The sequence below is a fragment of the Neopsephotus bourkii genome, unplaced genomic scaffold, assembly GCF_033783945.1.
Source record: "Neopsephotus bourkii isolate Nb327-2 ecotype Australia unplaced genomic scaffold, CSIRO-AGI_Nbou_v1 NB_1825, whole genome shotgun sequence".
NCBI lineage: Eukaryota > Metazoa > Chordata > Aves > Psittaciformes > Psittacidae > Neopsephotus > Neopsephotus bourkii.
In genome coordinates this window covers 3492995-3517686 of record NW_026902298.1, presented here as the reverse complement: position 1 = coordinate 3517686, position 24692 = coordinate 3492995, and the positions used below count along the sequence as shown (strand labels likewise).

General features: G+C 39.6%; 1 protein-coding gene across 39 annotated transcripts in view; it reads right to left on the bottom strand.

The window, feature by feature from the left end:
• Positions 1-24692, bottom strand: part of DLG2 (discs large MAGUK scaffold protein 2) — a 1002605-nt gene that overhangs the window by 105673 nt on the left and 872240 nt on the right. Inside the window, exon 1 of one of the 39 annotated variants that reach the window (XM_061343375.1) lies at positions 11671-11984. The exons of the other annotated variants lie outside the window; for them this stretch is intronic. The gene's annotated coding sequence lies outside the window, so the exon portion shown is untranslated. Of the gene's footprint in view, positions 1-11670; positions 11985-24692 lie in introns of those variants that run through there. 39 annotated transcript variants of the gene reach the window in all.

The following is a 24692-nucleotide window of genomic DNA, read 5'->3' as shown; positions in this document are numbered from 1 at the left end:
CTGTTGACATGATTTTTGATGACAGACTGACAACAGAGCTTGGCAGGGTTATACCCACTGGCTAGTTAAGAGGAGCACTGCCATATACATGCCCTGCTCCAAATAAATCACAGCAGAGGAACAGAAGTACAATGCATGCACAGCCCTAAGCCTGTCAAGCTGCTACAGAAACACATGGTCTTGCTCATACCCCAAATAATGCCAAGAGCAAAAATACACACAGTATTAGAACTCTTATGAGAACTTTGTTGCACATTTCAGTCATTACAGAAAGGACTCCAGTAAATATGTTTTGATCAAGTACTCTTTCAAAGCTGAAGAAGTATCCCTGGCATAGAGGGTGGTGTTTTTATTGTTATGGGCAAATCCCAACTTTCCAATAAATTCACTACTTCAGGATTTCCAAATACAAAAGCATCCTTCTCCCAGAGTTACAGAGAACACCTCTGGAGATATGGATATCACCACCACCAGCGAGTGGGCTAGGGGTGCACAAGGAGTTGGGAGGGGACACAGCAGGGACAGTTGACCCCAAATGACCCAAGGGATGCTCCAGACTGTATGGTGTCATGCTCAGCATGTGGAACTGGGGGAAGAGGGAGGAAAGGAGGGATCCTGGAAGTGATGGGATTTGCCTTCCAAGCTAACTGTTATGTCTGATGGCACCCTGCTTTCCTGGAGATGGCTGAACACCTGCAGATGGGAAGTGGTGTATGAATTCCTTGTTTTGCTTTGCTTCATGCGTGGCTTTTCCCTATTAAACTGTCTTTGTCTCAACCCACAGAGTTTCTTGCTTTTACCCGTCTGATTCTTTCCCCCATTTCACTGGGGGAGAATGAGCAAGTGGCTGGATGGTCCTTAGTTGCCACCTGGGGTTAAACCACAACACAAGCACAAGAATATGTAGATCTGAAATGTCACAATTTCTGGTGGATGACACCATGCTGTCAGTCTGTAATTTCAATGCTGGAGGTTTCTGTCAACCCCTCTTGTGCTTGATCTGCCACAGATACCGAACCTGAGTTTAGAGTGCTGGCCTAAGAGCACAGTCTGGCCTGGCTGCATGATGGCTGAGACTGGGCATGTGGGTCAGAAATGGCTGCATGAAACACTGCAATGATATCCCTATTTTAAGCCTTGTCACTCTTTATCACAATCTCACTATACAGGTTTGAAGAGACTTGCATGGACAATGTCAGGAGAAATAATAAATTCTAGAAGGGCTGTGACATGCTGCCTACAGCTGAAAAGAACCTAAACTTCTGAAGAGATCCAGGATCAAAGGACCTGGGAAATGTCAGTTGGATGGTAATTCTATCAAGGTTCTTGTTACAGGGTTCGATGCAGCAAGTATGGGAGAACAAGCTCTGCAACAGATCAGAGACAATTATCAGAGTAATCCCATTTGGCCATAAAAATATCTAGTCATTTTTAGTGCTAAGCCTTGTTTGTAATCACAGAGCTTAATGAGAAAACTTACGCGGAAAGGAAAGAAGGGAATTCTCTGGAGAAGAAAGCCTGCTAAAGAGGACATTAACAAATGCAAGTAAATTTGAGGTTTTAACTTATTTTATATAGGCCATGCTCTATTCTTAGTGGATTTTTTATTTTAATCAGCTAACCCAAAGCCAAAGCTGGCTTCAAGCTTATGAAAGTGCATTTCACACTGTGCCGCATAGGCAAGTCTCACGGTAAAGGAATGGTTTCTTTGTTTGAAGGAGATTCTGCTTCATTTCTGGCAGGCAGATTCAGAAATAATCACCATCTATAGAAAGATGAACAGCAGCCCGATCTATAATCCTCATTACCCACCAGACTTTCAATGTGAACTTAAATTCTAAGCAAGTATTTTGCAGGTGTGAACAAAGGGAGAAACATACTGGACAAAAGCAATGTCATTTAAGTCAAATCTTGACCAAGAATAACAATACTTAGGGATAAGTGGGACCTAACATCTGAGAAGAGCCCAAAAAATATTCTCAGCATACTGAGAAGGATTCACATCTCTCTTGAGAAACCTGTCTCCTTCTTGCCAGGTTTAAAGCATTTTTGGATATCACACCCCAAACCCTATGGACTGGTTTGGTCAACAATGGACACTAGTGCTTTGTGATTTCAGTTAATTTACACTGTAAATTTGAGGTGTGTAAAAAGGTGGTTCTCAGTGGTTCCCAGTGATAGGACAAGAAGCAGTGGGCACAAACTGAAATACAGAAAATTCCATTTGAACATTAGAAATAACTTAAGTAACTTTTTTATTCTAAGGGTAACAGGAAAGAGGAACAGGTTGCCCAAAGAGTTGTGGACTCTCCATCTGTAGAGCTGTTCAAAACTTGACTGTACATGACCCTAAGGAACCCACTTTTGCTGACCCTGCTGGAGCAGCGGTATTGACTGGACTAGATGATCCAGCTGCTTTCCAGCCCTGACTACCATGTGACTTTGTGAAAGAGTGGGTCTAATTCTGTCTGGTTATATACAAATGCAACATACTGCAAAATTCTTTCTTCTTTTTTCCTTAGAAATGCAGAGTTGGTAAACCCACTGGCAACATAATATACGGTCAACAACTTCAGTCCTTTAGAATGCAAAAATCATTAGAATACATAAAATATTACAGTTAGCTGTACTAGTGTCCCCTGGCTCACATTATCGTCTCTGGTGATGATGCTCTTGGACAACTGGGTAAAGCAATATAATAGCTTAATATCTGGCTATATTTAATATGAAGCACCCTGGTACTGGTTGTGTCCGGGATGGCTACAGGTCTGCCTGCATTTTAAAGTTTTATAATAGCCATAAAAACTCATGAAGTATAGCAATGAGTCAACCAGTACTTATAATTGCTGGCATTTAGCACCAGAGATGATGACTAAGAATCTATATTTGAAATACCTGGAGTTGGTGGGGTTCAAGTACAAATCCTGGGGAAGATCAACTAAGCACTACATTTTTGTGAATTAAATACACTGAACGTTGTGCAGCTTACTAGTTGCAGAACTTTCTGAGGAGCTCTTGAAAACACTTCTTCTACACATGCACTACAATTAGTGCAAGATTACTATTCAGTTATCTTACAAAATGGGTGTTGTTGGTTTTCCCTGAATGAAGAATAACGCCATGTTTGCCATTCAGCTTCCTGCCCTTTTGTCAGCAGAGGTGGCTGCATTTCACATTTTCAGAGATAATGTTTAGGAAATCCCCTGGGGCATCGTTTTCAATGGCAGATGTCTGTCTCCTATGCTCAAACACAGTGTGATAGCATTTCAAATGATCTTTCCTTTTTGCGTTAACCAACCCTAGGAACGATTAAGTTGAAACAAAAGTTTGGGGAATTAGTATCATAATGTCTCAGATGTTTCCCTGCGAGAGAAGGAGCTTCACTAAAAAAAGGACATCCCAAGATTATACATTACATTTATTTTTATATGGCAGTTTATGTAATTTATCTGAAAGAGTGCTGATATTCCAACCCACACACTAACATAAATTACAACCATATTGCCTTTTAATCCAGAAGAAACCTGATGTTTTTCACAAACCTAATGCAGCGCAAACACCATAGATCAATGGTATCCACCTCAAAGGTGTCAGTCATGACTATAAAAGTTCTGCAAGTAAATCAAAGTGACTAAATTAAAATGGTGCTTGATCTGCAGATTGAGTAGATTAATTTAACCACAGGTTTATGAGGAAGACCTACAGATTGAAAGTTTCAGAGTCACACTCAGCAAAAGGCATATCCACCAAAAGATGAAAGGCTGAGTCAGCTCTCACAGATGTCAACTAGAGGTTAAGGCAGACATTGATCACACTTGTGTCCTCAGGTTGGTCTTTGATTTGCATGTTTTTAGGTATATGTTAAAGGTGTAAGTAAGAAGACAGTCAGGCTCTGTATGTTTCCAGATCACTGCTTAGGCCTTTACAATTTCCATTACTTGAGTGAGTGACCTTAAAATTTGAATTCAAGTTATTTACTTGCATGTCAAACTCAAATGTCTCTTTTGTTCTGGGAAAATGAGTAAAATATGTTTCATCAATGAAAAAAACAACTTTTAAATCTAAATACAACTTGCAGTAGGGATGATACAAGTTTTCAGCACAGACATTCAAACATTAGGCCCTCCTGCTCCCCTTTCCCCCCTCCTTCAATTCAGTTCTGGGTAATTTACTATTTTTAAAACAGTTTTCATTTATGGCTTTATTTTTCTGATGTTTTTATTTTCTCCCCCTCTATTGAGCTCTCCCTCTGACAAATATTTCTGTTTAGGAAAAAGGAAAAATTAGTTTATATATATAAGCCTGAGAAAATGTGGCATGTTTCAGGTATTTTGAAGATCACGTTCACATGAAATTTCACATATATTTTGCCTTCATTGTATCCTTTAGATGTAACTCCTAACTATAACATAGCCTATGATCTAAGATATGGTAACCTAACACTGGGGGAAGATCTAAGGGGTAAAAGAAGAAGAGAAGATAAAAGTGCTATTACCACATAGATTCAAAAGAAAGCATGCCAGGTAGCTGATGAGCTTTAAGTAAAACACATCTTAGTCATTTTCTTTCCATGTTTCACAGCTTAAAAATACCTTCCATGATAAATATAAATCATTAATTCTTGATCAAATATTTCTGCAAGAACTGGTTGACAGGCCTGTAGAGAACATGTACAGCCTAAGCTTGTTTCTCGCTCTATTAACCAAGCATACCAAAAATAAACTGAAACACAAAATTTCAATGTTTCAGTCTTGAGGAGTTTTAGGTGCTTCTCTGGGCAACCAGTGACTCACACTTTATTTTAAATACCTCAAAAATCTGAGGTCAAATGTGGGATTTTAAGGCTCAAGAATAGCATAAGGTAAAAGCTGGACTAATTTATGAATAGTAGGTCAACCTGAACTAAAAGTTATAGATGCAGTTCACAGTAATTCCACTAGAAAAATGAATAAAAATCATAGAATCATGGAATCACAGATTGGTTTGGGTTAGGAGAGACCTTAAAGCTCATCCAGTTCCAACCCCCTGCCACTGGCAGGGACACCTTCCACTAGAGCAGGTTGCTCAAATCTCCATCCAACCTGGCCTTGAACACTCTCAGGGATGGAGCATATCCAGCCCTTCCTACTTTCTGTCCTCCAGCTCTTCTGCTTTTGCTGTCTCATATCACTATCATTCAATACCTATGCACAGAAGAAAATTTATTCACATCTCTGAAAAGACAGGAGAAAGGGGACTATGAGTGTCATCATTTCAGTGATCAGGTGTGAGTAACAAGAATGAAAGAGTAAAACCTAAGGGAGACATTTGAGTGCAAAGTATTTCCACAACATAAACTTTAAAAGACCAATATGCAATTGCCACCATAAAGATATCTGAGTTGCTCCACAAAGTTGTTTCAGGAATCTTGTAAAACTGGATCAGTATACCATTATAATTTAGATAAGATGTGAACTGGAATAGAAGAAACCAAACACGAACTGGAAACATTTAAATTACATTCAGTATTCTGGAACAATTTGTTTAATTCAAACAAGAACATTTCAGAATGTCTATAGTTTAGAAAAATATAGGGGGTTTAACTGACAAATTGCAAAATATTGTGAGATGAAAGTAATTGCATCCTGGAAATCCTATTTTGTATGTAGGAGTGCTGTTTTCTCCCTTCTCTGAAGTTTGGTTCTGTGTTGGATGGGTATATTCCACACAAGTATTTAACCCTTGTGGCTGTACCTCAAAGAGGAGAAATACAGACAACTGGTGGTAACGACTGAGTTTCACCTAATACCACCTACTAATGATTTTACTTTGCATTTCTGAACTACAGCCCAAACCAAAGCCAGCAGCAGTCAGCGTACACTGTCATTTCCCTATGCAAGTGTATCAGGAACACCACCTGAGAAGGACAAGGACAGTCTGTGGGACATTAAGTAGATAATAATTTTGCCAATTCCCAGTTTTTCACCTGGGATAATAGTTTATTTTCTCAAGGCATATTTTGGTAGTGGGAGACACAGATCTACTACTACAGACAAACTGGGATTAACAGTACCGTAAATAAATACAGAGAGAATAAAATACCATTTACATGAAAAGGTATTGTACACTTAGAGTAATAGTATTTATGCATATACTTTCTTCAAACAGCTACAAGTAGGTTTTCTGAAGGAAAGCAGAGGTTTTCCCTAGTAATACTTCAATTTTTTAGACACTGCTAGGTAGAAACATTTGCTCCTTAGTATTACTGGCTGCTCTGAATGCTTTTTCTACTTATATATATTCCCGAAGGTAGCAAAAATTCTTCTGAGTATACAATTTACCTAAAATATAGAAATAAATCTCTATAAAATTAAGAAAAACCCAAGAAAATGACTAAGTGAACTGATTAGTCTGCCTGGCCAGCTCACTCATTCAGTTTCAGCATGTGGCTGCACCCAACATGGTTCAATCAGTTCTTTACTATTTCATAATGTTAAAGGTTATTACCACAATACAAAACAAGGGATAATAGTGGGTTCTTAAATTAGCATTTGCTTAGCTCAAATGCCAGTGCACTAATCCCTTTCTTTAAAACCTGGCAGAAATAGTATTGTAAATCATGTTTACAGAGTGGTGGGTTTCTATTGCCTTCCAAGCAAGAAAGATCTCATCAGGAGTACAGTAATGAATCAGAAGGGACACACCATGCCCTGCTCTGTCACTTTACAGGCTCTTCAAACACAACACAGTGGCCAGTGTGATGCGAAGATGACACTAACTCTCAGGATTCAAAATCTTTTGTCAATCCAGATTATATTCCCACCTGGCTAAAATAATAGGAGCTTTCTGCTAACACCAAGGAAGTATTCTGGGAACGAGGACTCTGCAGTTTTATCAGGCTGACTTTTGGTGAGTGAGTTGGTGATTACCAAGTAGAAATATGGGGATGCCATAAGCATTTCTCTGTACTACAAAATAAAAACTGTATATTCATATTAATCTTTAGGCCACCAACTAATAACCCATAGTTTGCACAGGACAAAAGATAGGATAGCAATGCTCTGAAGGCAATGAATGAATCTGCACAGATGAGCATCACTCCTGTTTGTGTACTGGCAAGTGAAATGACATTCTCCATCTTTGACAGAAAAATGAGGATCAGAGAAGCAGTGGGAGTTTAGGAGTGCTTTCAGCCTGCAATCTGATGGGATTACAGACACTTTCATGCAAGGCTATATAAGGGGGTCTCCACAGAATCTTCTTCTGCACATGATCATGATATTTTCTATGGAAAGTGCTCCTGCAGAGCAATGTGCTGTGACTGTCAGTGCAGCTCATTACTGGGACATGTATCTAATGACCTGCCTGCAAGATTCAAAGCTGTAGGGCCTTTACTAGAGCTGATCCTGGATTTGAGTCAAATCCTACACCTCTATTTACAGGCAGCTTCTCTTACAATAGATTGTAACTATTCTGTGGTGGTGACACAGCCATAGCAACCAGCACCCTTCGGAGCATGCACGTTCCCTGAAAATGTGGAGAAACTCCACCAAAAGCTGACATGAGCAGCTTGTCTATTGGAAAGACCAATACTGTTCATGTCATTGATCATCTAGACACTTTGAATGCCATGCAGAAAGGAGAGCGTTTGTACCACTCTATTTCACTAAGCTGATGTGTGGCTCCTACTGATTTTTGGTGCTGAATTCTCCAGAACTGCCTCTATTACCCTCCTTACCTGGGAGGTTTCAAGGACAGACAGATTTGCTTCTTATTTTAAGAAGCATGGAAGGGGCAGAGGCAAAAGACTACTTCCATTAAAAGCTCCTTCCCCCCCCCCCCCGCTTTTTTTAACTTTAGCATAATGCATCCAGATGCCAGGACACTGAGAACCACTAAACAAACCAAACAACTGCATCCACAAATGAGTTAAACTCAGCATTTATGAGATGTATTTCACATACAAGTGAATATTTTTAATTGTTTTTTATAACTTGAATATCCTCTGCAGTTTGTATAATCATATAAGATCTAAAACAAATCTCTTATTCAGGATTTGGACTCTTCATTAGGGACTGTAGTGATAGGACAAGGGGTAATGGGTTAAAACTTAAACAGGGGAAGTTTAGATTGGGTATAAGGAGGAAATTCTTTCCTGTTAGAGTGGTGAGGCACTGGAATGGGTTGCCCAGGGAGGTTGCGAATGCTTCATCCCTGGCAGTGTTCAAGGCCAGGTTGGATGAAGCCTTGGGTAATATGGTTTAGAGCGAGGTGTCCCTGCCCATGGCAGGGGGGTTGGAGCTTGATGATCTTGAGGGCCTTTCCAACCCTAACTATTCTATGATTCTATGATACTATGACTAGGCCTTTGCACGTGTTTGTCTCCCAACACAAGGAACAGACCAGCATCAAAAGGCACACTGTGTTTATGAACACCATTTCTCTCTGCTCCAGTTGCCAAATTCGTTCCTTTCATGCACTGTTTGATTAACTTTTAAAATGGTGTTTCTCTGCCTATCTATCTGGATATACAAAAGACCTTACAGTTTTTCATTGACACATTGTCATCCTTTACTATCTTCTGTCTCTTCCTTGCCATAAAGTTGTGTTTTCTATTCTCAACATTGAGTATACTGCATGTCTAACCTATCATTCAAACCCATTTTTCCACTGAAGGACTTCTCTCTGAAAGCACGTTACTTTGATGGTGTCTGTATGGCTTTGTTTCACACCCATCATGACTACTAATTTCAAACTGAGAATGCTGCAAAATAGCACGCAATGTCACTTTATCAGACTCTTCAATAAAAAAAGAACAGATTTATCATATAGTCAATAGTTTTCAATTCTATGCACTAGAGCTTTCTGTACTCAAGAGTCAGTACTATAAATGCATTTCTCTATTTAAAAGTATCATTTGTGTGTGTGTGTTTGAAAGAGGAAAATAGAAGCGTTACAGGCACACAAGCGTGTGAGCTTACACATTGCTGCTGCAATCCCCAGTCACTTTTGACACAGACAAAAAGCATGGTTGCACAACTACAGTCCCACACTAGCTTTAGTTAATGCAAAGTGAAAAATACTCTCTAAAGAGTAATTGCAAGTTGTCCAATACCCTATTTCACCAAAAATGTTGACCATCAACTGCCACAGGACTTCACTGTACACCTGAGGTATTTCAGACCAAAAGAAGAAGAAAGACAGACCAATTCCAAAGCTAAGGACTTTTGTCTAAGATGTTTTCCCCCTGCCATCTGTATTTTATATGAAAGATAATCTGAACATAGGTGCCTTGGCTGGCTTCAGTTGTCACCAAAAGGCAAAAGCTGAGCATGATTTCCTTTTGGAGAGCAGATTTCTGCTACTCAGGAGTGCTATGCATCAGTCCTAAATTATTACCTCTATTCAGAAATGAATAGGAAGCCAACATACTTCGAGTTGTGGTGTAGCGTGTGTCCAGCGGGATAACCACACAGATGGCTGTCCCTGGACCAGCGCTGGTAACTAACGGTAGTGAAGGCACGGTGCTCCACAAAGTTTACTGCTGTCCCTTACTGCGAGGTGGGAGGCTTGCATCACAATAGCAAATTCATCTCCAGGTAAGACAACTGTGTTCTCCAGACCAGAGAGGATTTAAAATACAATTCTTTAGTCACTGTTGTTTTTCCTTCAGCATCGCTCCTGGACTATGACGACAAAATGAGCAGGAGGCACACACCCAGCATGAAAAGTTATCTTTGCCACATCCTCTGGCTATTTTCCTTGTTCTTATCTGGGCTGAACTTCAAGAAGCTGGTCTTGTCTGTGCCCAAGCCTCCATACCACTGCCTGGAGACTGAACTAGTTGGTAGCTCAATTTATTGTGTTATAACAAATAGCGAGTCTGGAGCTCTGGTGCCCACAAGAGCCATATGCCCATATCATAACTTTCTCCTTTTAGGGTTGCTTTTCCTGTCCTAATTTATACTTCCTCAGTTACAGTACATACATTTACATGGTTAATGTTCAGATTGCTGAGATTACACCATAGTGATGCATGCAGTATAAATGCCTAGACAGATGGATGCAATATCACAGATTTCTGAAAGGAGGAGAACTTGCAAAGCCAGAAGCTCACACTTCAAGAAATCTCATTTGCTAGCACAGGGGTCACTGAAAATAGATTTGAATGCTTAAAAAGCAGTTAAATACTCTTAAATAAAGCACTACTGAGGAAGGTATATACTCCTTCCTAGAAATAGGCTCTGGTCTGTTCGGCTGCCAGGAAATGTTCTCCAGAAATCCCGATTTTTTTTTCCAAATATATGATTTATAACGAGTAAGTGCCAATCTGTTCTGCAAACTAAGTCTGTGGCAAAGGCCACTTTGTCTATAGCCTTCCTCTTTAAATAAAAAATGATGCTAAAATGAGACCTCTTATTAATTAATCCAGGATCTGTCCTGCAGTTTCAATGTTTCACACATGGAATAGATTATTTCTAAGCCACGATACAAGTTTAAATCACTACAGAGTAAACTGTTCGGACTAATACCAAAGGAGAGGTCTCTGGAAGAGAGTGTTTCTCTCTCCAATTACTAATACAGCAATAAGACAACAGGTGCTGTTCTGCCAAAGCCTCTTTATATTCGATAAAACAACCTTTCCTTTTCACCCCACAGATTAAAACCCCACACCCCAAACGGCGCAGAGGCAGGAGCAACGACTGCTCCTTCGATGATATGCTACCGATAAAAGGAAAAGTGAGATTGTCACTCATGACCACCTGCCTCTCCTGAGGAGGGATACAGGTATTGTACAGCAATGCTGACATTTCAATCCCATAAACTCTGCTTTTCAATTCCTTTCTGGTTAAAACAGCAATTAAAAATATGCTGCCGTACCGATCTTTAAAGGTTACTGGCAAGATAATATTGACAGATATTAAAGGAGCTTCTTGATGTAGAGGACATAATAAAGCAAGTGAAAATTAGAGCAAAGAATGAAAAGCTGGTGAAATTTAAGAAGTAATGCATACATTATAGGAAATATACCTTTCCCTGCTTAGCTGTGCTATATCATGTTTCCCACAGTTTGTTTCAGAGTCCCCCTTTGCCTTTCATCTTACACGAATTTCAGCACTGTTGTTATGCAAGATGGGGAATCATTCATTTTAACGTGATACTGAGCATATTGCCACACAAAACCAGAGAGAGGCTACCATTTTACTGATTATCTAATTAAGAAGCTCTACAATGCAAATTCTTTGCAGCCTCTTGCTGCACACAAAAGATGCTGCATCTGAAAAGCCACATGCACGTAAAAGCAAAGAATTTGTAAGTGCTTCTGATTTTAGCTTTTTCTTCCTCTTGTTACAAAAGCCACAGCTATCACTCTCTTTAACTGCTAATAAAAGCAATTTAATGACAGGTAGATTTGCTGGTTTGTAGCTTTGAACCCCCCCAACGCACTCACTAAAGGAAAGTAACTTTAGCTAGAAAAGAGATCCTCGCAGCACTATAGTGAATAATTCATCATTGAATTTTCCTTTTCATCTCATTTTTGCCAGTAACGTACACGACTGAAAATATTGCAAAATCTAAAAACAACCACAGACAAGGACTTCCAGCAGCAAAATACACATAAAACTAGCAGGCAGGTTTCCCCAGCTTATATAATAACAGCTTTAGCTCAACAGAACCCCCATCACTCACCGAGGACTGAATTCACTTGAACAAAAGCAGAGCCCAGACACCAAATGCAGCTTCACAGGACTCTTAATGCGAGATGCTCCTGTCTGCTGTTCAGTTCACACTTGCCTTTATAACTAAGCCAACCAACAACATTCAGTTGCTGAACCTGATGAATTATAAAACGGTAGCTCCCAGACTCTCATATTTTACATCACAGGGGGTGGTCATCCAGCATACACACTGCCTGTGTACATATATTCTGCTATAACTCATCCTGATAAACACATCAGTGCTGGCAGCAGTGACAGTAATTGGTGCTCAGGATGTACAAGCACAAACCAATAGAGCACACTCCCACCTCCTGCTCTGTGCAACATCTCTACCTGTCAATCACTGCACCTTGTTAAGGTGGAATGATCAAATGCACTTTAGGGGAGAAGCAAAACTTGGAGAAGAAGCCATTTGCTGATATGAATTCATCACTTAAACATTTCTTAATACAGTAGTAAATGTAGCTTCAACCTCCTCTAGATGCGGTTTTTATGGCTAATCTTCATAAAATCTTCCTTTCTTAAAGACACAGCTCTTGCTTAGTGACTAACACGGAGTTCGTAACTTCCACTATCATGAATGGAAATTATTCAGGCAAATTCCATGGACATTAGCAAAGATAAACTAAAAACTTTACTCCATGAAGAATGACTGCTAAAAGCAATATACTTGGTAGGTGAAACGATGTGTACATTTTACAAGCCCCTAAAAAAATGCTGGTAGGTTTTAAGAATATCCTCTAAGTTACAAATACATATCTGTAATGTTCTTCACTTATGCCTGCATTGTTCTTAAAGGAAATTTATAGCTACAAAATAACAGAATCAAACAGCTAAAACTTAGACCCATCAATACAATCAATGAAACCGAACATTTTCAAATGGGATTAATTACAGCAGTAACAAGCACAATTGTTGCACATGTCTCAAATTAACACTCACAATTAGCCCCTAACAAGCAAAACTGGTTATGGTAATGGTAGTACACAGCCACAGGAAAGGGTTTTGTATGGAAGACCTTTATGATGGAGCAGAAGCTGTTCTTCCAGAGCTGAGCTCCAGGCATTTTGTATGTTTTACACAAACTCCAGGCTATTTGTACCAGCACAGATTGTGAATGAATGCTTTATTTGGGACGGTTTGCTATTTCTACACCACTGGTGACGACACTCAGAAGGCTCCACTTGGAGCCTGAACTTGATCAAACTCCTTTCATTCCTGATGCCTGCAAACCTCTCCCAGTGTTTGGTACCACAAAGAAAGGTTGTGCTTAGGAAGGTGAGCACAGTTGTGTGAGCGGCTGTGCATCGCCCGGATGCTTTTCCATGAACAACTGGGCTGAGGAATGCAAATGAAGCCTCTTCCGGCAGCCCCAGGCAGAAACCCAACCCTTCTCACCATCTGGACCAACTGATGTGCGTCACGATGTGGGAACAGGGTGTTGCATTTCATGCATAGCAAAAGCAAGTCCTATATATATCCCTTTTCTCCCGTCCTCAGCTGCTTGTTTCCCCCTCCCCATTCCTCATTTATCTCTTTGTGTTCAGCACCTTCACTACGTGAGAAGTGTTTCACTAAAGGCCAGAGGCATGAGCAGTGTTTCTGCATGTGCTACTGGCTCTTACTATAGCGGCTTGTATGAAGGAAAAGCTGTGTGTCACTGGGTGGCAGAATGCAGGGGAGACGTATCAGGGATTAATCAGAGTAATGGTTTTGATGTCTCTGTCTTTCTCAGAGGGAAAGGGCAGCTGAGATCCAATAATTGGATTCTCCAGTGATGCTGACTAGGAATAATCCAATAGGGGCAGAAAATATTCCAAATGACAGATCTTAGCTCATTAAGAAGCAGCAAAAAGATCTGTGCCACTGGATTTGGCTTTTATAGCCAATTTCTATTCTCATGGGCTTACATATGTCACTTGCAAATCATGGAGGTTCTCTAAAATGGCCCAAGCACAACAGTTTGTTGTCTTGTGCACTAATTAGGGGGTTCTGACCTATTTTTTATAAAAGACAGTTTTGAACCATATGTGCCAGAATGCCCTAAATGGCATCCATTTTCCATTTTGTTTTGCCTTAACCATTCAGGTTTGAAGAGGTTTCCCTCTAAGTAATCTATGCAAACACGACACTGCTTTACAATAATTTGGTGCAGTGTGATTTAGACACAAGCAATGCTTGGTTGATTCTCATTGACCAACATGACATTCATCCTAAAATTCAGCTCACCTAAAACTGACCAATATCACAATAATGTAAGCCACTGCAATATTTCATAGCTGTGTGTAGGTGGCATGCATAAAGCACAATCTGTGGTATTACACAAGAGCCACAATTCCAAGAAAAAAATCACTACCCCATTTCACATTTACTTGCAATTTTTAATTAGATATCCTGGTTTCCATGTTATCTTTCCATTAGGAATATTTTGTAGCCAATATTGCCATAATATTCAGCAATGTAGTGCTCTGTGAAACTGCTACCTTTTCGGTGAATGGATACACTCATCACACAACCCATGTCCTTGGGCTCTTCACATATGTTCTGGTGCAGAATGTAAGATTTCACATTCAAACTTACTCACTTCACTGACAGGTGTGTGAAAATCCCATATGGCTCCCAGATTTCTGTATACCTTCATGTATATACAGTAGATATTTTAAGGCATTTGTAACAAACACATTTGGTATTGACTTTGAGATTCTTTGCTTCAAGCTGCAAACTAGAAATGATCTAAAAATGAAACAAAAGACAAAAGTGTTCCCATTTGCTGCCAAAACGTGACTACTTTCTTCCACAGTCACATAGACTATTTTGTCTACACATCAATAGATATTACAATAGATATTACCACATATCGAATAGATATTTGTTATCTAAAGTAAGCACACAGGTCCCTGGGGAAAAATCAGAGCATTCAACTGGAATAACAAGAGTAGTTACCTTTTCTGCTCAAGAAGCAGCTGAGGAAACTTCAAATTAAGAATAACTATGGGCAGATTTGATACTACCAAGATCACAAATTAGCTAGTAAATTCATACCCCAGTGAAGCAAATTGGATCTCCACAGTCTGGACCCAGAGTTCCAGGTGAATAAATGTGCACCAACAGAGATAAACTCCAGGCTACATCAGATGATATGGATGACCGGTAATCCTTGCCATGTGCCCTAAGAAGCCATTATGCAAACAGAAGGGGTGCTTATTCAGTACCCTGTGTTTAGCAGTTACGCTCTTCAGTTGCTCCAGTGAATGTTTGTCAGATTTACACCGGCTAAAGGAAAGGCTCTTTTGTTTGATAGCCTCTGTTGGTGGCACTGTCAGAGAGTACCTGTAAAGCAAAGAGCCCAGCAGGATTTAAAGAAGGACTGGGCATTTTTCAGACAATAACAGCCAGAAGAACAGTAATAACAAGAAACATAAACCCTTCAGTGATCAGGGGATCTAAGAAAATGTCATTTCTTGTAGATATTTTCCTTTGAGCTTGAACTCAACACATTTCTCTGCCTCAGCCTGAACATTTCACAACAGCCCAGCCTCACTTGGGCCCCTTACAAGACAAAACCCAGAACCTTGAGGGCTGCAGGTCACAAGCCAGGTCATTGCTCTGCCTCCTCCCTGCGAAGGCACTGATTTAGCTCTCCCTCCCTAATCCTGCTGAAAATTGCCATGAAATCTATATGAGCATAGTTAGTTCTGAGACCTACCTTATTTCAAATCAAAACCAGCTAGGTATACTTGTAAAAGTCTTTTATCACATTTGATAAAGGTAACCACAGGGAATTTCAACACCTATAGTCTCAGAAGGGCAGTAGGGTGATATAGGGCTGCTGTACCTTTTGAGTAATGAAATCTATCAAACTTTCAATTTCAGCTGAGACCACTGAGGATTTATGGATTTCACAAGCTATTCCACTGTCTGTAGTCTCAACCCAATGAGAATTTGTTCTTCTGTAAATATGGTAAACCAGTACCACACATCGAGTCAGACAGAATATTTCATTCTGTAACCTACATACATCATGCATTGCAAAATAAACAGTAGTGACAATGTAAATTAATGTCATTGACACAGCAAGGCAATGGGGAAATGAATTTCCTGTCAACGCAGCACGCTTGCAATTCCATTTAAGAACAGTTTTAAAATAGTTTGTTTCTAAGATTAATCCTCCTAAGTACAAATGAATAAAACTGCTTATTTAGATTAATAAATAAATTAGCTGGCACAGGGCTTTGGAGATGCAAGGACTGCACAAGTGCTATTACTGCAATAATATTTATCTGAATTACAGTTTTTTCCTCAAGTGCCATCTTTTCTGCTATGAGTGCAGAGTGAAAGCTGAAGTCTTCTCTCTGGATGAGGACTATGTGTGAAAAAACAGGGAAATAAAGAGGATATTTGGTTAGGCCTGAATGAACGCACACCCAAGAGAGCAATTCCAGTTGATGAAGGGCAATGACAAGAGCTTGCTTCGCTAGTTAAGAAGGCTGAAGTCCCTTAATGGTAGCTTCATAGTCTCAAGAATATAAATGATCTTATCAGTAATAAAGAAGAGCTGCTAAAAGGAAGGAAGGCCAGATAGCTCTTTCCTTAAAGCCTCTGGAGAGGCTGCATGGATTTGATTTGAAAGGCCTTTTATAGCACCCCATGAACCTGGAATACTACAGCAGTCCATCTATAAGTCAGTGGATATCTCAGGAGCAGTATGAGACTTCATAAAAATGATGATTTTCTGTATGGATTAGGTTGGTTCAGCTGATTAAAAGATCTGAGAAACTGGAAGGGTATATTTCAGTACCCAGAACTCTTTGGGGCTTTTTGTTGTTGCTGTCTGTACTTTCATTTTCCCTTTAACCCTGGGTTTCCCATTGTTTTCTTTCTGCTGTTTCCTTTTAAATAAGTTAAATTCATCTGAAGGCTCATATTCAAATCCAAAACAAATCACAAAGGAATTACTAACTCAAGGAGCTGGAAAAGTAACTCACAATCCATAGAATCATAGAATAGTCAGGGTTGGAAAGGACCTTAAAATCATCCAGTTCCACCCCCCTGCCATGGGCAGGGACACCTCCTACTAAAACTACCCAGGGCTCTGTCCAACCTGGTCCTGAACACCGCCAGGGATGGAGCACTCACAGCTTCCCTGGGCAACCCATTCCAGCGCCTCACCACCCTAACAGGAAAGAATTTCCTCCTTATATCCAATCTAAACTTCCCCTGTTTAAGTTTTAACCCGTTGCCCCTTGTCCTATCACTACAGTCCCTAATGAAGAGTCCCTCCCCAGCATCCCTATAGGCCCCCTTCAGCTACTGGAAGGCTGCTATGAGGTCTCCACGCAGCCTTCTCTTCTCCAGGCTGAACAGCCCCAACTTTCTCAGCCTATCTTCATATGGGAGGTGCTCCAGTCCCCTGATCATCCTCGTGGCCTCCTCTGGACTTGTTCCAACAGTTCCATGTCCTTTTTATGTCGAGGACACCAGACCTGCACACAATACTCCAAGTGGGGTCTCACAAAAAACAGACAAGCACCTTCTACAGAAACAGAAGATCCCACGGTCAGGCTCCTTATAAGCCTGGTACAGGGAGTAGATGAGTTAAAAGCTTTGTATAGCAAAGAATGGTGGAAGGACATGAAGATCCTCCTGCGATTTGCAGTTTAACTCTGCGTGCACTCTGTGGTGGGAGGAGTAGGTGGCTGATTTGGGGAAGAAGCACAGCACAGGAATGATACACTTGACTCCTCTGAGGATGGTGATGAAAATCTGTCAGCTTGGCATAGTCCTTCCTGTTACCTATAGCAATTACTGACGCATGGAGAAAGTAACAGCTCTACAGGCATCACGGTAAGAGGCACGGTATGTGTGGTGGCGAGAGCAGATCTGCTGTATTAAAGAAGCCCACGGCAGTGCTGCATGGGGCTATCCATGGAAGGGGACAGAAGATGAGAAGACTGAACAGTCTTAATGAGAAAATAGTGAAATTCAGGCCTGTATTTGTGGTAGAACATCAAAAATAAGTGGCCTGAGGATGCCTTCTGCACTGATTGTGACAAAGAGCAAGCGCAGGAATCGGTACGCACACACTTTTAGATTAAGTTTCCCCTCCTACAGTTCTCTTTCAGGAAAGGAAATTTGAAGCCTGGATGACTAACTACAATGCAGATGGCAGAGCAATGTAGAGATACCCATTCTAGCTCCAAATGAACTAGCTTAGATGACACCATGAGTGAATTTAACCTACTCATTAAACTCCACTGTTACGCTCTTCCTGGAGCCTGAATATGTAAAGCAGTTTGTGAACCACACAAGCCAAGGAAGGACAGCAAGTGATACTCAAGCTAGGGCTGTGCCAGCCATTCTTGCAAATTTACTTCTGCAGTTTTCTGCCATTACTTGTGAATGTGCCAGGAAAGTACCTCCAACCAAGGCACAATGTATGCAACTGCAGGAGCACCAGTGTGAAGCATTGCTCAAAAAGAAAGGAAGAAAGAACTGCTCTGCTGGGATATGGCAAACTCTCCCTCATCTCTGCAGGAATCATCTGTAGTTGAAACTGCAGATTTACTGTCTTGGATTTAATGTCAAACCAATTAATTCAGTTCTCACCAGAAACCTTTTTGGTTAGGGAAGGGGGATGATACCCTAGCGAACCTGCTGTGTGGGGACTTCATGCTCGGTGTATTCCTGTACTACTTGGGCACTCTGAAGGCATGAATGGCAATGATACTCCATCTATAGGTCAGCAGCAACCATGAACAAGGAAATATAGCTGTACCTGGCACCTAAATTCCACAGAGTCTAAGCTGAGCTGGGCACTTAAGGACAAGCCACCATTTTGCAAGGATTGTCTCTGATGGGACCCAGGAACCAGGGCACTGATTAGATGCTCTGTTCTTGAACTACTTATTATTACTTACTCAAGGATTAATTAGGAGTGGGAAAATGCTCCAAGACCTTTAACTGAATAACTGAAGAATTAAAGGAGGTGAAATACGTAATTCTCACTACAGCATCAAGAGTCTCCAAGTGAAGTCTCTACTGAAATAACTCATGCTATGTAGATACAACAAGGACATTTGGTTAATGTTTCTTAAATGATATAATGGGATTGATCAGGAAATAACAAAGAACGGAACAGAGAGACTGTGCACGTTAAAGGTGAAGATGTGCAGTTCTCAGCACTTAAGTTTGTAGCTTTCTATTCCTATGCTAAAAGATGGTAGATTTAGAAAAGATATGAGGGAGAAATTTCTTATGATGAGGGTAGTGAAACGCTGGAGCTGGCTCCCCAGAGAGGTAGTGGATGCAGCATCCCTGCAAACATTTAAAGTCAGGTTGGATGGGGCTCTGAGTAACTTGATCTGGTGGAAGATATCCTTGCTTACTGCAAGGGGGTTGGACAAGATGACCTTTAAAGTTCCCTTCCAACCCAAACTGTTCTATGAGTTGATGGTTCTATGCCCTGACCAGTTTTCTGCTGGACTCCTGAACTGGAAATAAACCATGGAAAATAAAAGCCAAAGGTAAAAGAAAAGTTAAGAGCAGCAGCGGGGAGGAGGAATCTGAGTGGCTTCTCTCCTTTGTGCTTACAGCACTACTGCCTTTTTAGCAGAGCACCTTGGAAAAGGAAAGCAGGAGCAAACACAGTAGCTGAGAGCCTGAGACATTTGCTGCAGCAGTTTTGTTCCTGTGTATTCTGGGATGGACTCTGCTTCTGCAACTCAGTTTCTCAGTTCAGCACTGCTTCCTGCAGGTATTGTGAAGATAACTAAAAATAATGATGTATTTAATCGTTAATGCTGCAGGCACCTAAGCACCTCCAAAGCAAAGAGTTCTGCAAGATACAGCAAGGTCCAAGCAGTGATTTTCTCCAGTCCTTCTGTTTTTAAACACAACTAGGAAGAAGTGAAAATCCTTCGGCTCTCCCCATGTTAGTACTGCACAGCAGGCAGTAACGTATGTCAATCTGAGGGGTATAAGAGGAAACAACATAAAAGCACTGTGGCTGAGTGCAGGTACAAATTAAAGGAGCTTTTTCAGCTCCAGTTCTCAGAGAACGCACTTATTGGCCTCTAAAATGCAATTTGGGGGCAGAATAATCAGAAGCGACATATCCGAATGAGAACAATAAAAACAAAGTGACCCTGAGGTGAACATGTGAGAAGTGGGCAATCCATACTACTCTGTGTTGGTACCAAACAAGGGCTTTAATAACAACATATAAAAATGCAGTAAGATGATGAAAATGGGCTACTTTTATAGGAAACAATATGACCCTTACAAAGAAAACACTGTCCACAGTACACAATGAAAGGACAGGGAAGTTAGGAAGATGACTCCTTGGGGAGATCATAACCAGTTTCATATCTTAATAGATGGGATGTGTCCTGGCAGTGTGTGACCCTACAAATATGATGTTATTCAGTTAGAAGGTAATAAAACCTGGATCCCTGGAAGTGCCATCAAAGTTCTGGGCATGCAAAAATTAGTTAGATTGGACTAGAAAGTTAGGAGGAAAAAAAGTCCTTTTGCTTTTTACCTGTAAATTTAGCTATTTGTTTCCCAGTAAGCATCCCATTGGACCACTGTACTTTATCTCTTACCCATTGAAATAACAAGACCTTTTAGGAGGATGAAAAATGAAAATCTTACATGTGTGTTTACTTATATGCTAATAAAAAGAAGACTGGTAAATAAAGCTTTTCTGAGTATGACTGACCAATAGAACTGAACAGTCAATATAGGCTTTCTTCTCCGTTTCCTTTTCTTTGTTTCTTCTTCCTTTTAATGAGGTTTTTTGTTGTTTTCACAAATTAATGGTCACGTGGGAGTCAGTAGATACCCTCTGCCTAATTTATGAACATTATGTTGCTAGTATTTACAATATGAGTTTTTCATAATCATACAGTATTTCTTTCTTTCCTGCCTGGTGAGGTGTAAATATCAACACTACATTTATTGGGCAAATACTCCTATGAAATATGCTTATTATAAAAATATTACCAACAATAAATTCATGCAGACATTGGCTGGAAATTAAATGCAAACGATCACAAACGCAGATAAATCCTGCAAATATATATGCATGTTTCTTGACAAGTTTTTGAGGTACATGTTTGGCTTTTCTCAGAAACCTAAGAAACATAATTTTGAAGGTCAAATAATAACATTTTTATTCCTGTAATGTAATTCCTATACTATTACTATATAGAATGTGGAATGTACTTTTATGCCCTGCTTGGTTTGCAGTTAATTGATTACCAAATAAGCTTCTGGTTTTAATCTACAAACTTGTTGATTTAAGAAGATTTGGAGACAATTAGGGAAACTCAATTAAATGTATGAAATCAATGTATGCACCATTTAAAGCATATTAACATTCACGGGAGTCACTTACAGATCTTTCTTCAAATGAAACTACCAGAAATTAAGGCCTATTTTTTCTGGAAGAATTAAATGCATTTTGGATATTAATATACGTTGATTTAACGTAGTACTCTTTGCAATGGATTGATTTTGTTTAACTTTCCTTTCATACCTGGTCAGCAAGCTAATGACTTCCTGTGGGAAAGCACATCTACCGGCATTAGATTGGATACGGTAGCTAGACATTATTTCTGACCTTTCCAACCAAACCCAAATCCTCTTATTTATTCCCATGAAGTAGTAATAAAAGAGGCACAACCTTTGTTCAGTTCATTAAAATTTAGGTGTACACTTTATGAAGAAAAATGACAAGAGGTACAAGTCATTGAAAAACTCAAGATTAGAACTCAATATCATACTGAGGAAGAAAAATGTCACTATACAGTATATAATCACTGATGACAGCATTGACAGCTGAGAAAACATCATTTTCAATGCTAATCTTTTTCTTTGAAGCAATGCTGCTATAAGTGAATGTCCCATGTTAATTTAAGCTAATGATTTGTTTGTGATAAATATTATGACTGCTGAAATCTAAGGAAAGTTTCATAGTATTTTCTATATTTGAGGACTTTTTAATTACAGTCGAAAGGCAACCTGGTATGTAAAGTCATGTCCTCTATGTATTGAGCATTATTAGGACTAAAAGAATTTTATAGTCTGCATGGTAAATCCAGGAGAAACTTGATGAAAGACTCATGGATCTAATTTTGTTAAAGTTTATTTAATCTCTACAGCTTCATGCTAACATATGGAAGCAGAAAAGTGACACAATTATTCTGCTTATGGTTTCTTTTGTTCTCTATTTCCAGAGATCTTTGATTCTAATCATAACACAATAACAGATATTTTTCATTTTGGCACCTATATTTTTTGATAATTTGTCAGACAGGTTTCCTATGCAGAGCTAGAAAATAGGCAGAGAAAGCTAATTTTCCATAATTTTGATATTTTGGCAATTTCCTTAAAAGAATCAAATGTGTAGAACTGAAAAATCCCTGCCAAACACCAGGTAGTAAGTGGTGTGCATGTCCAGGCCGGGGGCAGTCCCTAAGCACTGCTCAGTGTGGAGGATGAGGCTGCTCAGCACCGTGGGAGGATGCTCACCAGGAGAATGGAGCTGCTAGGAACCAGAAACCCACCTGGACTGTTGCTGGCATTTCTGCAAAACCATAATATCCTACCAAAATGGACCCTACCAAAACATTTTTCCCTTTATTCCTAATATGAAGGACAAATAAATAGAACAGGCAATTTATGGGAACACAGGAGGTGCTGTATTAGCATCTACTAATAAATAGGAAGCATTTCTTTTACCAAGAGGGTGGTCAAACAGTGGAACCTAGAGAGGTGGTCAATGCCCCAAACCTGGCAGTGTTAGAGGCACTTGGACAATGCCCTTAATAACATGCTTTAACTTGGTCAGCCCTGAATTGGTCAAGCAGTTGGACTAGATGATCATTGTAGGTCTCTTCCAACTGAAATACTCTATTCTAATGTAATCAACAAAATAAGGATTATTAGAACAATAAGGATTTTCTCTGCAGAAGAAGCCTCACCCTCAATGACAGCCCCCAGGAGTCAAATATCCATATACATTAATAATTATATCCATATACATTAAAAAAATTATATCCATATACATTAAAAAATTATATCCATATACATTAAAATATTATGCTGTTGATGGCTCCTAAATCAGTGTTTTATGTAATAAGGTGTTCATCTCTTTGTTCATTTTCCCTCCTCTGCAACATGCACACAGTGCCTGCTGACAATACCCAGATGCAGGTTTGTCAGTGAACAGTTTGTCCTATTACATGACACTTATCCTTTGCAATAATAAATATTTTGTTAATAGAGTGCACATAACAAAGTCCCATAGTCAATCTTTCATAGTTTTTGTTCATTTTGTCTTGTTTTTACTGGTTTAGCATAAAAATGCTACTGTAAGATAGAACCAGAATAAGTATCTGACAGATAACTTCCTGGTGAAGCGGTATTTGAGGGTTTAGAATGAGAAGAGGAAGACTCAGCATGGTTCCTCAGCTATTTTAGTCCTGATACCTATATAAATCCTAACCATCTTGGCAAACACAAACCAACCTCAGTCGCATATATATCAGAAAGGAAGAAAATTAACAGGCAATTTCTCGACATATTTTATGCAGATTTTCTACCCCCCTCTCTCTTTATTTGCAGATTTTCTATCTTCCCCTTTACAGTTTCCTTTGCCAGCAGCATTAAAAATTAACTTTTCCTGCAGAAAACAAGGGGGTTATCTGGTTGCTCTGCTGCTCAAAGCAACGCCCTAACTGAGACCACTTATCTTCTACCTCCAGTAGTAACCAGCTTTTCAGGGGTCCTCAGTTCAGAGCAAGCAACATTATGTATCTGTTTTTAAGAGATATATATATTGAGATGAAAGCCTAATCCTGTTTTCATGGAGAACTCTGATCTGAACGTTTCCTAGATAACTTTATTATCAGGCTCTAGATGATAAAAAATATGATCCAATAATTCAACAATAGTTTTGCTAGAGCAGTTTTCTATCATAAGAAGGATTCTGTACTTATCTAGCTATCCTGACAGTCAATTTTCATGCAGAGGAATCTTCACACCCTTCACTTTCTGTACACTTAAATGAAGATACACTACCTTATACACACGCAATACTTAACAAGCAGTTTTAACCGAACAAATAGAACCTGAGTGCTATCTGTATTAATATACCTCACACAAAATAAGTCAAGTTTGAGGGATAATTTCCTAGTGCCTTCTTGTGTCATCCTTCTACATATTATCCAAATGAAGTGTTCTTCAAAAGATAGGTAACTGAAGTCCCTTAAACTAATTTCAGCACAGTACTCAAGCATTACTTAACACAGCTACAGACTTACATGGTGAATTACACCATGAAATATGCACTATTATCAATTATATCTATCTAGTTGAAATGGAAGTGTATCTTGTAAAAGATATCCTGATGCTCATAAATCTATTTGATCTACACAGAAGAAGAAATTAGTTCATATAGGAAGTGACCTTCCAGAATTCATCTCGTCCAGACCCATGCTCAAAGCAGGTCAATTTGCTCAGGGCCTTGAGCAGTTGAGTTCTGCATATACTCAATGACTGACATTGCACAGTCTCTCTGAGCAACTTCTTCCAATACCTGACTGCTGTCACAGTGAATATTTTGTACTTAAAAATGAATTGGAATTTCCTTCATTGTCACTTGTGTCCTCTGCCTCCCACCCTGTCATTGTGCATCCCTGAGAAGACTCTGGCTCTTCTCTATAGCCTCGTTTCTGGCAGCTGAAAACAGCAACAAGATCCTCCCTTGCTTTGAGCACAAAGCTTCAAGATTTATTTATTTATTTGAAAACTGGCTTAGAGACATTTAAAAGATGAAATTGTGGGGTTTTTAAAAATTTTATGGCTATGAAATATTGTGGAGGGGAAAAATATTTGATGGTTAGTTTGTGAGCATCAATTTTATCTTTGTGTTTCGTATCTTGTTTTCCATCCTAATCTTCTAGCCCAGCAAAGAGATACTGTGCTCAG